Below are 18,057 nucleotides of genomic sequence, written 5' to 3'. Positions count from 1 at the left end.
GATTTTAAATTTTTTACTGGAAAGTCAAATGGGTCTGAAACCTTTTGCACATTACTTCCGTATAAATTGTTCAAATTTTAAAATTTATTTCATAATTTTTGAACTTACAGAAGTTTACTAAACCTTCAGATTACTACAGACTGTCCTGTTTTAGACAGATTCTGTTTTTCATGTGTTGTTTGCTTATTTTGATGAATGTATGGGTAGTATCGGGGGGGGGGGGGTATGAACCATGGTGAAATTGGAATACAGTAGATATAGTTCTAATATTAAATTGGAATGAGTTTGAAACAGTACCTAAAGGTAGTGATTTGCTTTATTATACTAACGGATCTCACAAAGGTTTTGTTAAAGTTTTGTGTGGATGAAGTGTTCGAAGATCGAGGAGCTATCAATATGAGAATAATAAAGATGTAACACCCTCGATGCGGCTATATCTCCCACGTGTCGAAGCACGACTTAGAGGCATAACCGCATTGAAAGCAATGTCGCAAGTGAGGTAATCTTCGCAAACAACCCATGTAATACAATAAGGGGAAAAGATACATAGTTGGCTTACAATCGCCACTTCACACAATTACATGAATAAAGCATTACATCAACCAAATACAATCAAGGTCCGACTACGGAACCAAAATAAAAGAAGAACCCCAAATGCGACAAGGTCCCCTATCGACCCCAACTGGGCTCCACTACTGATCAACTAGAACGAAACAACACAAAGGACAAGATCTTCATCGAGCTCCTCCCGAGCTTGGTTGTGTCACCTGGAATGGCATCATCAGCACCTGCAAGCTGGTTTTGGAAGTATCTGTGAGTCACGGGGACTCAGCAATCTCGCACCCTCGCGATCAAGACTATTTAAGCTTATGGGTAAGGTAAAGGTATGAAGTGGAGCTGCAGCAAGCGACTAGCATATATGGTGGCTAACATACGCAAATGAGAGCGAGAAGAGAAGGCAAAGCATGGTCGAACAACTATGATCAAGAAGTGATCCTAGAACAACCTATGTCAAGCATAACTCCAACACCGTGTTCACTTCCCGGACTCCGCCGGAAAGAGACCATCACGGTTACACACGCGGTTGATGTATTTTAATTAAGGTCAACTTCAGGTTTTCTACAACCGGACATTAACAAATTCCCATCTGCCCATAACCGCGGGCACGGCTTTCGAAAGTTCAAATCCCTGCAGGGGAGTCCCTACTTAGCCCATGACAAGCTCTCATGGTCAACAAAGGATATACCTTCTCCCAAGACATTCCGATCAGACTCGGTATCCCGGTTCTACAAGACAACTTCGACAAGTTAAAACAAATCCAGCAACACCGCCCAATGTGCCGACAAATCCCGATAGGAGCTGAACATATCTCGTTCTCAGGGCACACTCAGATTGTCTAAACTTCCGGTAGGCTAGCCCAGAGTTGCCCCTGGTGGCCACCGGCGGCTGACGAGGTGGACCAACACTCAAAGGAGCACTGGCCCGTGGGGTTTAAATAAGATGACCGTTGAGTCCGCGGAACCCAAGGGAAAAAGAGGCTAGGTGGCAAATGGTAAAACCAATGTTGGGCATTGCTGGAAGAGTTTTATTCAAGGCGAACTATCAAGGGGTTCCCATTATCACCCAACCGCGTAAGGAACGCAAAATCCGGGAACATAACACCGATATGACGGAAACTAGGGCGGCAAGAGTGGAACAAAACACTAGGCAAAAGGCCGAGACCTCCACCCTTTACCAAGTATATAGATGCATTAATTAAATAAGATATATTGTGATATCCCAACAAATAAACATGTTCCAACAAGGAACAACATCTCCATGTTCCAACAAGGAACAAACTTCAATCTTCACATGCAACTCACAACACTATAAGAGGGGCTGAGCAAGCGGTAACATAGCCAAACAACAGTTTGCTAGGACAAGGTGGGTTAGAGGCTTGGTTCAACAATATAGGAGGCATGATAAGCAAGTGGTAGGTATCGCAGCATAGGCATAGCAAAAGAGCGAGCAACTAGCAAGCAAAGATAGAAGTGATTTCGAGGGTATGATCATCTTGCCTGAAATCCCGCAAGGAAGAAGAACGAGTCCATGAAGAAGACAAATGTACGTAGGCGAACGGGTCCTCACAATCACGACGTTCTCGGAACCAACCCGAAGAAGCAACACCGGAAAGAATCACACAACATAGTAAACAATCAGGACATGAACATGGCATGATGCACAATCAAGTATGATGCATGTCCGGTTTAATGAAGCATGGCATGGCAAAGTGCACAAGCAACCCTACAAATTAAGTGGAGCTCAATATGCTAAAAGTTGCATATTGACGAAACACCACGACAAGTTATTTAGTTCGATCTCGTTTATGTACCCAACAATATTAAATGTTGTTAAACATGGCAAGAGGGTTAAGCAAAGTAAAACTACCTATCTAGACAAGTTTAAATGAGGCCGGACGCAACGAACAACAATTCCGGTAAATCCCCATATGCATATATTAGGTTTGGTACTGTTCTGCGCTAAACACAATTTTAGAGTTATTAAACATGCAAAATAAAACCACCATGTTAAACTAGGCAAAATTCTACCCCATTTACATATAAAGTTTGTTTAAAACCGAGCTACGGTTATTAAGTTATGAAATAAACTATTTTAACATGTCATTTGTGCAAAACAATGCAAACAACAATTTTAATCAGTTTTAACAGGGATAAAAGTTGTATATTGTTAAATAACATGAAAAACTGAGCAAGATGCATATATGACATGTTTCATTTGGATGCATGGATATTTAGTTATGAGCATTTTAAACTGATGGCATTACTGTAAATAAGAATGCACTGGAAAATGGTAAAATGCACATACTGAAAAAAAATATGCACAGGCCGGATCCAACGCATTGTGCAAGCCCGGTAGCAAATTTGGCCCGAAGTGGATGTGTGCGTGCAAACAGTACAAAAAATAGAGCAAAAAAAGGGGCCGGCTGACACTTGATCCCACGACCTCCTAGATAGAGGAACAGGGGGTTTACCACTGCGCTGCTGCTGCATGTTGTGCAAAACAAGGGCGTCGCTCTACTTGAACAAAACCAGAGACCAGGCCTTCTTCTTCGTGGATCACCAAGGAACTAGGTGACGACGCCGGCGAGCAAGACGGCGACCGTCGCGACCACAGGCTAACGGCGGGGGTGCGGAAAACAGTGAGGATGCAGCTACAGGATGGGCGCGTTCAGCGGCTCGACCTCGAGCTCGCGCTCGACTCGTGCATGGCACGGTGGCTTCAGGCGATGCAGGGCAGCGGTGCTGTTCACCGGTGAAGTCCGGCAACGACGGTGAGGCCTTGAGGTGGAGCAGAGGCGAGGTCTTGGCGCGGACGAGCAAGGCAGCAGGGAGGCTGGAGACGTCGGATCCGAGGCCGGGGCCGGAGGAACTTGATCCCGGCAATGACGAAGCTTCCGCGGGCGGCCATGGCATATCCCACTCGTTCCTTGTGAAGAGAGAGAGAGGGTGAGGCGAGCGAGATGAGAGATTTCGAGAGATCGGCACGGGGAGGAAGGGAGCAGGGCACGGCCTGGTGGCGCTGGTTGCCGCCGTCGGTGGCGCGAGGGGACGAGGCCGAGCGCTCTTGCTCGGGGCATCGAGCAGCTACACGATCCATTCGGGATCAAGGGAAAAAGTGGCTTGCGCTGGTTGGTGGGCTGGATCGGGAGGGGATCCCGAGGAAGAGGGGACTAGAGGAGTGGCGGCGGCGTGATGGGATCGATGGGACAAGGCTCCTAGGATCTAGGGTTAGGCAGTATATATAGCAAGGATTTTTGGTCAGGGGCTAATCGGACCCTCCGATCGCAATCGGACGATCGCGAATAAAATAGCTAGGGAGTCCAAATAAGAAAATAGTGATGTTTTGTAGATGTTTGGGGATGATCCGGACACAGCGGTAACGACTGTCCGGGTCGGGTCCGGGACAGATTTTGGACGCGCGCGGGAGGAGGTCCGCGGGCAGACGAGAGAGGTTAGGTAGGGCCTGGCGGTGAGAGGTAGTGCAGAAGGCAAAGGGCTGCGAAGAGAGAAGAGGAGAGGCCCGTTGGCTGTTTCCGGAGACCGAAAACGTCCGACATTAGACCGGCTATATTGCCGCTATAGTTAATCGTTGGGGGCGTCAAACGAACTCCGATTGCGATGAAACTTGGCAGGCGGCATACCTACACTATAATAAGACCGCATGCCAACTTTCAACCCAATCCGAGAACATTTCTCGGCCACTTATAAAATATTTTTCTGGACATGCCGCGGGCGCGTGCAAGTGTGATTGGGATTAGAAAGGACAACAGAAGGAATGGGGAGAAACCCGGACGGATGCAGGTTTTGAAAACATGATGATGCAATGCACATGATGACATGATGAAATGCAACACGCAAGCAAATGACATGGCAAGGCAGCGAATAACTGGAAGACACCTGGCACGTCGGTCTCGGGGCGTCACAACACTCCACCACTACAAGAGGATCTCGTCCCGAGATCTAGAATGGCACCGGAGGGAAAACGGGAGAGAAAAAGAAGAGGTAAAAACTAAGTTGCTTCTTTGACAAATGAGTGAGCCCAAAGAACCTTGCGAGGTTAAACAAATTGAAAGAAGGAAGCCAACAGAGATGCAAGAAGTTTTAAACAATCCTATAGATAAGAGGAACATGGGATACGGTGAGAATCTAGAGGTTAAGTGGCAAGATAGATATTGAAACCACTCCGGTTAAAACAAGATAGAGAAGGAATAAGAATGATATGATTTGGGCAGCACTCCGACTGTAAATGGAAAGAATTCAACATGAACTTGACAAGATGAGAGGATACTTGATGAAATCAACAACACACTACCTCCGAAACTGTTGAAAGAATGACACAAGGAGTAAGAAAGATTTCAGACAGCATTCCAGTTGAGAATGGAGGTAAAACTTGATAAGATGAGAGAGCTCGAATGCAAACACGACACTCTGGTTGAATGGATAAGCAAAAGGAAAGAACATGATCTTGACAAAACAAGATGATGGGTCTTAGAGAGCAACATCACAATGCCTCCGGAACGAAAGAATAGAAGTTGGATCATCGGAACAAAAGAACGGAGAAGAAAATGGCAAGTTCTGCCACAAAAGAGCTTGAAAAGCATCCTTGCAAGAACGGTATAACGAAATTGTTGGAAAAACCAACAACGAAACGAATAAACTTGTAGTGGGCTTATGAAAAACTTCTTAAAATTATGAGGTGAAATTCTGCCACTAACGGAAAACAAGATTGTATTGATATCAACAAGGAGACGAGAAACTAATTTCACCGGGGGAATAGATGAATTACTTAAGTCATTTATGAGCACCATAAATAGCAACAATCCTTAGGGAAGGCTTTAGGTGAACTATAACCCAAGATAACTCCAATGACGCGATTGATGGGTTTTAAATACCTCATTCTTAACAACATGTGAATCATGAGACATGAACTCAAATTATCAAGAATGACATAATACCACCTCAAATGATACGGTAAAAAGAATTGCACTCTGGATTGGAAGATGAAGAAAAAACTTGAGCTCCTTAGAAAAGAATGTTGATGAACACTTGGAGAAGGAATTAAATCATTGGTGAACCATCATGTAGAACCTTCATAAAGAACTCCGGTAATAAAAGAATGATCCAGAATAATTGAATGATGAAAAGAATAAGATTGAAGCCTCACAATGATTTAGATAGAGATCTCCGTGATAATATAATTGAAAGAGGTTGGAACTCTGGGAAAAAGAGAAGATGAAACAAATGAAACCGAGAATTTGAAGGGCCTCCGGAATAAAGAATTAATCATTAGGATGAAACAAGAATAAGAATTACATTATGATTGTCCTTCATCAATTAAATTGATGATAAACAATGGATTTGGCACACTACTTACTCTCTTAGAAAGGATTAAGATAGATATTGCGCAAACTTGAAGAGGCCTTCAATGATCCACCGGTAGGATGACATAACAGATGAATTGATACAAAAATAAAGGAAGCGAAATCTTGAACGAACCACTGTAAGAATTGAAAAAGAACGAATAAAACATAAAGAAACACCGGGAAGAATTAGCAAATACACGAAGATGCTTGAGAGGATTTAGATACATGAGAACGAAGAGATCACGAGCCGATTAAAGATCACTTGAACGAAGCACCGGTAAAATTTGAAGAATGATAGCTGAAAGCCGAGAATGAATAAATCTTAGATGATGGGCTCCGGATGAACAAACTGAAAAGGCTCCTGAATTGCTCTGGATGGATAAAAAGAATTCTCACAATCAAACAATTATGAGAGGATGGCCTCGAATTAGAACCACGAATCTTGAGAGAACGGGCCAAGATTTGAGAGAAACTCTTCTTCGGACTTCAAATCTTTGAGAATGACGACGAGAAACACCACCATGAATTATTTAGACACTCCGGAAGAATCAAAACGAAGAGGTTGAGCCAACGATGAAAAGAATTTTGAAAGATCTTGGAGAAAGACATAAGACTTATGGTAATTCATTCTTATGTCAAACTTCGAAAAGAATTTTATGGATATCTCCGGGAGAATTAGAAGAGTCAGGTAAGATCCTGGAAAAAGACCTGTGGGTTAGGGCCCACTCAAGAAAAAAACACCGTTGAAAAGATTTAAGAAGAGAGATAGCACAGGTTGAATAAAATGGCTTGAATGAGATAACATCCTCGAACTAGGTTGAACGGATCTTGAATGACAAGATGAGCCTTTTGCGATATCTTGAGCACTCCGGAACAAATGAATAGCGAGAAGTGAATTATTATGAGGTGCACCGGTATGGAGAAACATTTGAAACGAGGAAAATATATGGTCAACAAAGCTAGACTTGGTTCCACCAGAGAAGAAAAATAATGAATAATGATGAACTTGAAGCTCCGTTAGAATCTTCATCAGAATCACCGGGTAAGAACATGAAGGAAAAGAATGGAGAGACTTCATATGAATAAAAGGATACTTGATTAAGAATTCCGAGTCCTCGAAGAAAAAGGGGTGGGTGGGCGGGAAAAACAAAGGCAGCTTGGGATGAATGAAACAAACAACGTCGAGAAGAAATGATAATTGATCTTCCTGATGGGGAGAAAGATGGGATCATCTCGAAGAGAAGCGCATCGGTTGGAAAAAGGATTGACATGACAATCTCGATTATCAAGAAGGATTAGTATTCACATAGGAGTATGAGAACACCACTTAGGCAAGGGATGAAATCAACATTTTACTTCGAAGCAACTCGAATACCACAACTCAAAACAAACAAAGGATTGGCTTGCAAAATAAGCCGGAACAAACATATGATAGAGATTTTGTCCGAAGTTTTCGTGGTGGGGCCTACACGTGCTCGATCGTACAACACCATCATGTACAAGGCAGTGCACATGACATACGAAGCGTCCCCGAGTCGGCATAGCCAAGGACTCTTTAAGACACAACGAGACCACTGTAAAACCAACCATGGATAGGCGGACCACTAGACGTCGAACCCCAATTTCATATCATACATCTGTCGGAAAGATATCCTAAGAGCTACTTGAATTCCCACTTATAAACTCCCGAAATTTTCCGGTTATGCAATCAGGTGTTGGGGATACAGGGGAAGGATAATATCTCACCCAAAACTAACAAATCCTACATCCACCTGTATCCATCCTTCAACACATAACCAAGAAACCTTCGGAAATCGTCTACCTCAACCTTCGAAAAGCATCCGTTATACGAGTTATGGCAATGCTCCCGAACTCCCGCCCCAGTACTGGGTGGCGTCGAGGTTATCTCACCAACAACTGCATAAAAGAGATTTTCAATGTCGGTGAAACTAAACTCAGGTATTCCAGAACTGCAACGATAAAATTGTGACGACAACACCTCGGAGCTCAACTCCCCGGGACACTGCCACAACCCCTAAATGACAAGAGGCACCAAGAACAATGTTCTCGTCACAAAACCATCGGAACGATTCCAAGATACCCGCGTGATCCTAAAAAAAATTAGTGAAATTTGAGAAGAGAAGAGTCAAAACTCTACGTCAGGATGCCTTACCAGAGCGATGAAGGGACCGGGGAGTAAAAAGAATTCCTAAACTCTCTGATTTATAATTCCTAAATGACTCAAAAAAAAATTCTAGACTCAACTCGTCAGCTAATTCGATCAAGCAGTGGGGGCTCCTAAGGTCCGGGAAGGCTCTGATTACCAACTTGTAACGCCCTCGATGCAGCTATATCTCCCACGTGTCGAAGCACGACTTAGAGGCATAACCGCTTTGAAAGCAATGTCGCAAGTGAGGTAATCTTCGCAAACAACCCATTTAATACAATAAGGGGAAAAGATACATAGTTGGCTTACAATCACAACTTCACACAATTACATGAATAAAGCATTACATCAACCAGATACAATCAAGGTCCGACTACGTAACCAAAATAAAAGAAGAACCCCAAATGCGACAAGGTCCCCTATCGACCCCAACTGGGCTCCACTACTGATCAACTAGAACGAAACAACACGAAGGACAAGATCTTCATCGAGCTCCTCCCGAGCTTGGTTGTGTCACCTGTAATGGCATCATCGGCACCTGCAAGCTGGTTTTGGAAGTATCTGTGAGTCACGGGGACTTAGCAATCTCGCACCCTCGCGATCAAGACTATTTAAGCTTATGGGTAAGGTAAAGGTATGAAGTGGAGCTACAGCAAGCGACTAGCATATATGGTGGCTAACATACGCAAATGAGAGCGAGAAGAGAAGGCAAAGCACGGACGAACAACTATGATCAAGAAGTGATCCTAGAACAACCTACGTCAAGCATAACTCCAACACCGTGTTCACTTCCCGGACTCCGCCGGAGAGAGACCATCACGGTTACACATGCGGTTGATGTATTTTAATTAAGGTCAACTTCAGGTTTTCTACAACCGGACATTAACAAATTCCCATCTGCCCATAACCGCGGGCATGACTTTCAAAAGTTCAAAGCCCTGCAGGGGAGTCCCTACTTAGCCCATGACAAGCTCTCACGGTCAACGAAGGATATACCTTCTCCCGAGACATTCCGATCAGACTCGGTATCCTGGTTCTACAAGACAACTTCGACAAGTTAAAACAAATCCAGCAACACCGCCCAAATGTGCCGACAAATCCCGATAGGAGCTGCACATATCTCGTTCTCAGGGCACACTCAGATTGTCTAAACTTCCGGTAGGCCAGCCCAGAGTTGCCCCTGGTGGCCACCGCCGGCTGACGAGGTGGACCAACACTCAGAGGAGCACTGGCCCGGGGGGTTTAAATAAGATGACCCTTGAGTCTGCGGAACCCAAGGGAAAAAGAGGCTAGGTGGCAAATGGTAAAACCAATGTTGGGCATTGCTGGAAGAGTTTTATTCAAGGCGAACTATCAAGGGGTTCCCATTATCACCCAACCGCGTAAGGAACGCAAAATCCGGGAACATAACACCGATATGACGGAAACTAGGGCGGCAAGAGTGGAACAAAACACTAGGCAAAAGGCCGAGCCCTCCACCCTTTACCAAGTATATAGATGCATTAATTAAATAAGATATATTGTGATATCCCAACAAGTAAACATGTTCCAACAAGGAACAACATCTCCATGTACCAACAAGGAACAAACTTCAATCTTCACATGCAACTAACAACGCTATAAGAGGGGCTGAGCAAGCGGTAACATAGCCAAACAACGGTTTGCTAGGACAAGGTGGCTAAGATGCTTGGTTCAACAATATGGGAGGCATGATAAGCAAGTGGTAGGTATCGCAGCATAGGCATAGCAAAAGAGCGAGCAACTAGCAAGCAAAGATAGAAGTGATTTCGAGGGTATGATCATCTTGCCTGAAATCCCGCAAGGAAGAAGAACGAGTCCATGAAGAAGACAAATGTACGTAGGCGAACGGGTCCTCACAATCACGACGTTCTCGGAACCAACCCGAAGAAGCAACACCAGAAAGAATCACACAACATAGTAAACAATCACGACATGAACATGGCATGATGCACAATCAAGTATGATGCATGTCCGGTTTAATGAAGCATGGCATGGCAAAGTGCACAAGCAACCCTACAAATTAAGTGGAGCTCAATATGCTACAAGTTGCATATTGACGAAACACCATGACAAGTTATTTAGTTCGATCTCATTTATGTGCCCAACAATATTAAATGTTGTTAAACATGGCAAGAGGGTGAAGCAAAGTAAAACTACCTATCTAGACAAGTTTCAATGAGGCCGGACGCAACGAACAACAATTCCGGTAAATCCCCATATGCATATATTAGGTTTGGTACTGTTCTGCCCTAGACACAATTTTAGAGTTATTAAACATGCAAAATAAAACCACCATGTTAAACTAGGCAAAATTCTACCCCATTTACATATAAAGTTTGTTTAAAACTGAGCTACGGTTATTAAGTTATGAAATAAACTATTTTAACATGTCATTTGTGCAAAACAATGCAAACAACAATTTTAATCAGTTTTAACAGGGATAAAAGTTGCATATTGTTAAAGAACATGAAAAACTGAGCAAGATGCATATATGACATGTTTCATTTGGATGCATGGATATTTAGTTATGAGCATTTTAAACTGATGGCATTACTTTAAATAAGAATGCACTGGAAAATGGTAAAATGCACATACTGAAAAAAATATGCACAGGCCGGATCCAACGCATTGTGCAAGCCCGGTAGAAGATTTGGCCCGAAGTGGATGTGTGCATGCAAACAGTACAGAAAAAATAGAGCAAAAAAAGGGGCCGGCTGACACCTGATCCCACGACCTCCTGGATAGAGGAACAGGGTGTTTACCACTGCGCTGCTGCTGCATGTTGTGCAAAACATGGCGTCGCTCTACTTGAACAAAACCAGAGACCAGGCCTTCTTCTTCGTGGATCACCAAGGAACTAGGTGACGACGCCGACGAGCAAGACGGCGACCGTCGCGACCACATGCTAACGGCGGGGGTGCGGAAAACAGTGAGGATGCAGCTACAGGATGGGCGCGTTCAGCGGCTCGACCTCGAGCTCGCACTCGACTCGGGCATGGCACGGTGGCTTCAGGAGATGCAGGGCAGCAGTGCTATTCACCGGCGAAGTCCGGCAGCGACGGCGAGGCCTTGAGGTGGAGCAGAGGCGAGGTCTTGGCACGGACGAGCAAGGCAGCAGGAAGGCTGGAGACGTCAGATCCGAGGCCGGGGCCGGAGGAACTTGATCCCGGCAATGACGAAGCTTCCGCGGGCGGCCATGGCATATCCCACTCGTTCCCTGTGAAGAGAGAGAGAGAGGGTGAGGCGAGCGAGATGAGAGATTTCGAGAGATCGGCACGGGGAGGAAGGGAGCAGGGCATGGCCTGGTGGCGCTGGTTGCCGGCGGCGGTGGCGCGAGGGGACGAGGCCGAGCGCTCCTGCTCGGGGCATCGAGCAGCTACACGATCCATTCGGGATCGAGGGAAAAAGTGGCTTGCGCTGGTTGGTGGGCTGGATCGGGAGGGGATCCCGAGGAAGAGGGGACTGGAGGAGTGGCGGCGGCGTGATGGGATCGATGGGACAAGGCTCCTAGGATCTAGGGTTAGGCAGTATATATAGCAAGGATTTTTGGTCAGGGGCTAATCGGACCCTCCGATCGCAATCAGACGATCGCGAATAAAATAGCTAGGGAGCCCAAATAAGAAAACAGTGATGTTTTGTAGATGTTTGGGGATGATCCGGACACAGCGGTAACGACTGTCCGGGTCGGGTCCGGGACAGATTTTGGACGCGCGCGGAGGAGGTCCGCGGGCAGACGAGAGAGGTTAGGTAGGGCCTGGCGGTGAGAGGTAGTGCATAAGGCAAAGGGATGAGAAGAGAGAAGAGGAGAGGCCCGACGACTGTTTCCGGAGACCAAAAACGTCCGACGTTAGACCTGCTATATTGCCACTATAGTTAATCGTTGGGGCATCCAACGAACTCCGATTGCGATGAAACTTGGCAGGCGGCCTACCTACACTATAATAAGACCGCACGCCAACTTTCAACCAAATCCGAGAACATTTCTTGGCCACTTATAAAATATTATTTCGGACATGCCGCGGGTGCGTGCAAGTGTGGTTGGGCTCAGAAAGGACAACAAAAGGAATGGGGAGAAACCCGGACCGATGAAGGTTTTGAAAACATGATGATGCAATGCACATGATGACATGATGAAATGCAACACGCAAGCAAATGACATGGCAACGCAGCAAATAACTGGAAGACACCTGGCACGTAGGTCTCGGGGCGTCACAAAAGAGGGGCAAGAGCTCAAGCTTGGGGATGAGCAAGGCACCCCAAGTAAATATTCTAAGGATACTCAAGCATCTAAGCTTGGGGATGCCCCGGTTGGCATCCCATCTTTCTTCTTCAACAATTATCGGTATACCTCGGTTTTTTGTTTCATTCACATGATTTGTGTCCTTTGTGTTTTCTTGTTCTTCCTTTATGAACCATGCTACACTACTGGAATTAGCTTATTTGCCGTCTGCAAGTTCTTTGTCGTCCGCTGGCGGACGACAAAGAAGATATTTTCTGTCAGCTTAAGGAAAACGGACGGCAAAGAAGGTCTTTGCCATCAGCCTGTTCTTTGCCGTCCGCTGGCTGACGGCAAAGAGAGAGCTGGCCCCACTAAACGAGTTAATTGAGGAAAACTTAACGGCCCCCCTCTTTGCCGTCTGCTAGCAAATGGCAAAGAGGAAACAAAGCGGACGACAAAGGATGGGCGGACGACAAAGATTCTTCCTAACTAATGACTGAGCCCCACCCCGCCCCTTCTCTCTGTTTTTCTCCCTCTCTCCTCCCCGCCGCCCGCCGCCGCCCCCGCCACCCGCCGCCGCCTCCCACGCGTCGACGCCTCGTCGCCCCACCACTCCGCCGCCCCATCACGTCGCCACCCGACCGCCCCGACGCCCCCACCACCCCGGCGCCCCCTCCACCCGCCCACCACCCGGCTCCACCACGGCCCCATCGCCCCCGCCTCCCTGCCGGCTCGGCGCCGCCGCTCACCGCCCCGGTGCCACTGTCGCCGCCGCTTGATCCGGTGAATTATTTTGTTCTTCTGTTTTTTCTTTTTTTGCTGTTAGATTTAGTGTTAGATTCAGTTTAGTTTAGTGCTAGAATATGTAGAAGGGGAAGAAGAAGAAGAAGAAGAGGGGAGAAGGGAGGAAGAGGAGGAGGGAGAAGAAGAAAGAAAAGAAGAGGAAGAGGAATAGTTTTACTTTAGTTTTAGTTTCAGTTTAGTTTTAGTTTTTATTTTTAGTTTAGTTCATTTTAGATTAGTTTTAGTTTTAAGAAGAGGGGAGGAGGGAGGAAGAGGAGGAGGGAGAAGAAGAAAGAAAAGAAGAAGAAGAAAGAAGAAGAAGAAGAAGAAGAAGAAGAAAGAAGAAGAAAGAAGAAGAAGAAAGAAAGGAAGAAGAAATAAGAAGAAGAAGAAGAAGAAGAAGAAGAGGAGGAGGAGGAGGAGGGAGGAAGAGGAGGAGGAGGAAGATGAGAAGAGGAGGAGGAGGAGGAGGGAGGAAGAGGAGGAGGAGAAGAAAAGAAGAAGAAAAGGGTGTCACGTGCCCCGACCGCGACCCACACCCGACCCTGACCCCGACACCCTGACACCCCGACCCCCGACACCCCGACCCGACACGGCACCCCGACCCCGACACCCCGCACGACACTCCGACCCCGACCCCCGACACCCTGACACCACACCCCGACCCCGACACCCCGACCCCCGACACCCAAACCCCGAAACAGCACCCCGACCCCGACACAACACCCCGACCCCCGACACCCTGACACCCTGACCCCGACCCCCTGACACCCCGACCCCGACCCCCGACCCCGACACCCTGACACCACACCCGACTCCGACACCCCGACCTCGACACCTAGACCCCGAAACGGCACCCCAACCCCGACACGGCACCCCGACCCCGACACGCCACCCCGACACCATATATATATATTTTTTGATTTTGTTATGAAAAACATCATATATTATTATTCATGTCGGTATTTTTTTATGTTGTTTAATTTCATTTACTCTTTGTCATGGCAGGTGTTCAAAGATGGTGGGTGCTAGTCCGGAGCGCTCCGAGGCCCCTTCTTTGTCGGCGCGTGGTGGGAGGTCTTCCATTCCACCCGCACAAATCCGACGAGCATTGCTGGACAGTATGGCGACACCATCGGGCCCTTCTTCGTCAACCGCAGTGCCCAGCAGGGGGTGAGGAAAGGGAGGGAAGAAGAGAGGAGCTGGAGCACGTGGTCGCAGGAGAGGAGGTAGGGTGACTGCTAGGGTGCCTTCCTTGCCGCCACCACTAGCTGTTTCACCCGAGCACGTGACTGCTAGGGTGCCTTCCTCACTGCCACCCCAGCTGTTTCACCTGAGCACGTGACTGCTAAGGTGGACTCGTCCGAGGAGGAGGCTACACGGACTCCGGTCCATGAGCCTTGGGTCCACAGGCCTTCGTCCCATGATAGTTGGGCCCACGAGACCCCGGACAAGCACACGCTTGGATGGGGTACCTGGCTGGATCAGCCTGAGGGGCCGAGTGGCCATGCTGATGATGGTAGGGAGCCGACTGATATTGAGGAAGAGGGGGGCACCGTCTACCAGCGTGGTTGTACACGGCTCCCGTCCGTGCCGGCGACCCGCGAGCAGAGGTGGTTGATTTTCCCTGATGGGGAGAGGTAAGTGCATTTAATATTTTTGTACCTTCTGCATTCACGTTTCTTCAAATATCTAATGCATTGGCCTTGTCATGCTGCAGGGGTTGGGACCACCATGAGAAGGTCCGCCGACCCAACTCCGTCCTTGGAGTGCTTTGCTGGCAAACCTTCCCGGGGTTTGTCATGTTGCCTGGTGAGGGTCGGCTTCCAAAGCTTGGATTGAGCTGGGAGCACTATTTGGCTGCCCCGGCCCCGCCGGGTGAGATTATCGACGATGTCTTGTGCAACATGAGGGCAGACATGGTGATCAGAAAGTTCTGGGTAATTTCTCCTTTACACAATTAAAAATATTCAACTAGCTAGTTATTAATTTTACTAATCAATATTATCTCATTTGATTGCAGACATTCTACAGGTGTGAGGAGGGATACGAGGAGGAGGCGGTAAATGTTATCGAGAACGTCTGCAAGCGCATACTACAGAACTTATGGCACGAGGCTCAGGTGCAGGCTGTTCGAGACTACTACGCCTTGCATGGTACATAGAAGCCCAAGTCAGCGTGCCGCGAGAAGTTCCTGAGTAAGGAGCAAAACATGAAGGTAATTCTTAAGGCCTTGTACTTACTTCCTTCATTTATTAATTCATAGCCGTAGCGCTCAAGTTTCCATTTGCTAACTTAGGCGCCTCCGAGATGGTGTGCGGATCAGATGGATTGTTGGGAGGTGTTGGTCAATGAGTGGTGCTCAAAAGAATGGCTAGCTGTCCACAACGCGGCCAAGGATAAACGTGCCCAAATGGAAGGTGTGCCACACCATCAAGGCAGCTCCAACTTATATCAGTTCGGGCGAAACTGGGTATGTGGTTTGCTTCATGATTCATGCAATTCATTCATCATGCTAGCTTGAGCCCTTTAATTACTAATTTACGTTGTTTCTCTCTTTCAGGCACGCTATAATAAGGCGGATAAGGTACCAGAGGTGTACGACCTCTATGCCATGGCCCATACTGCCTCTTACAAGAAAGTCAAGGCATTCTCTCCGTCTGACCTTGATGATGCAAACAACTTCACCAACATCTCCTCCCATGACAAGCTCGTGAAATATAGAGATGAAGGGAAGGCGAGGAAAGGGAAGGACTTTAACCCGAGCCAGGGTCCCATTGATCCAGAGCTGGTGATGATAGCTGGTGGCGGGAGGTCCCATGGCTCGATAGCCATTAGAGATGGACTTATCCGTTGTCCTAGCACTCTCCCGGAGATCAAGGTGCGCCAGTCGAGATCCCCTCCTGAGATAATGCCTCGTGAAAGGCCAGTCCAACTCGCCTTCAAGGTTAGTTATACGTACTCAGCTATCTTTCTACATTACAGTGTGTGCGCTTCCATCAATGATTACAAATGCTAACGAGGAGTGGTGTTGCAGGATGCTATACAGAGTGAGAGAGATAGAACAGAGAAACTTCTGTCGGAGGCAACAGAGAGGCAGCGGGAGTTGGAGGAGAGCACGACAAAGATGTTGGAGGAGGAGAGGGCATGGAATGACATGCAGGCAAGGGCAATGTACGAGCTCCTTGCGGTAAGTTTCTTCTGCTGATTAGCCAAAACATTCATGTAGTGTTTGTCTCATTACTAACTAGTATGACTGAGTCGTCAAAACCAAATGTGCAGTCTATGTGCGAGAAGTCCGGTCAGACCGCTCCGCCGATGCCAGTGATTGCTCCTGGGATGACGGTGAGTTTAATTTGAATGGACACTACTTGCTAGTCTGAACATTTGAGTGTCATCATGCTAACGAGACATTGGAAATGCTCTTTGGTGCAGTGTAACTCCAGACAAGCATCGCACGATCCTTCTCCAGGTACCGACACGAGCCAGCCCGCTCCCACACCTCCATGATCACGGTAAGTTTCTCTTGTGTTTTGCTTAACAAATGCATAAAGACCTAGACTTAGCTTCATTTCCTCCAAAATGACTTAATAAGCTTACTGACCTCCAAAACCATCCATTTTACCTAAGTTAGCTCTAAAACGATCTATACTTAGCTTTGTTTCCGCCAAAATGACCAAAGTTAGCTCTAATATGCTTAGTTAACTAGGCTTGCTCAATATTGACATGTACTTAGCTTACTTATGTCAAAAATGGCATAATTAGCTTAGTTAGCTCATAAACAATCCATTTTACCTAAGTTAGTTCTAAAATGATCCATTTTACCTTAGTTAGCTCATAAACGATCCATTTTACCTAAGTTAGTTCTAAAATGATCCATTTTACCTTAGTTAGCTCATAAACGATCCATTTTACCTAAGTTAGCTCTAAAATGACCCATTTTACCTCACTTAACTGATAAATGATCCATTTTACCCAAGTTAGCTCTAAAATGACCCATCTTACCTAGGTTTGCTCCAAAATGATCCATCTTACTTAGCCAATATGAGCATCCAGGTTCCGCTATTAGTTATTGACTGGAGACATGTCTCGATCATGTCTACATAGTTCTCGAACCCGTAGGGCCCGCACGCTTAAAGTTTCGGTGACGATTGTATTATGAGTTTATGTGATTTGATGTACCAAAGGTATTTCGGAGTCCCGGATGAGATCGGGGACATGACGAGGAGTCTTGAAATGGTCGAGACATAAAGATCGATATATTGGATGACTATATTCGGACATCGGAGAGGTTCTGAGTGATTCGGGTATTTTCGGGGGTACTGGGGAGTTACGGGAATACGAGGAAGAAGTAATGGGCCTCATGGTCCAAGTGGTGGAAGAGAGGAGGCAGGGCGCGCGGCCCCCCTAGCCCAAACCGAATTGGACTAGGGGGCCAGCCCCCCCCCCTTTTCTCCTTTTCCTCCTTCTCCTACCTTCACCTTCTCCTCCTTCCTTTCCTCCTCCTAGTAGGAGTAGGAAAGGGGAGTCCTACTCCTACTAGGAGGAGGACTCCTCCTCCTGGCGCGCCCATAGAGGGCCGGCCGGCCTCCCCCCTTGCTCCTTTATATACAGGGGCAGGGGGCACCTCTAGACACACAAGTTGATCAGTTGATCTCTCCCAGCCATGTGCGGTGCCCCCTCCACCATATTCCACCTCGGTCATATCATAGCGGTGCTTAGGCGAAGCCCTGTGTCAGTGTCAAAACCGGCGGATCTCGGGTAGGGGGTCCCGAACTATGCGTCTAGGCCGGATGGTAATAGGAGGCAAGGGACACGAAATTTTACCCAGGTTCGGGCCCTCTTGATGGAGGTTAAACCCTACGTCCTGCTTGATTAATATTGATGATATGGGTAGTACAAGAGTAGATCTACCACGAGATCAGAGAGGCTAAACCCTAGAAG

Source organism: Triticum aestivum, chromosome 1A (assembly GCF_018294505.1).
Source record: "Triticum aestivum cultivar Chinese Spring chromosome 1A, IWGSC CS RefSeq v2.1, whole genome shotgun sequence".
NCBI classification, from domain to species: domain Eukaryota; kingdom Viridiplantae; phylum Streptophyta; class Magnoliopsida; order Poales; family Poaceae; genus Triticum; species Triticum aestivum.
The sequence above is the reverse complement of the archived record's forward strand: the minus strand, read 5'-3'. Positions refer to the sequence as shown.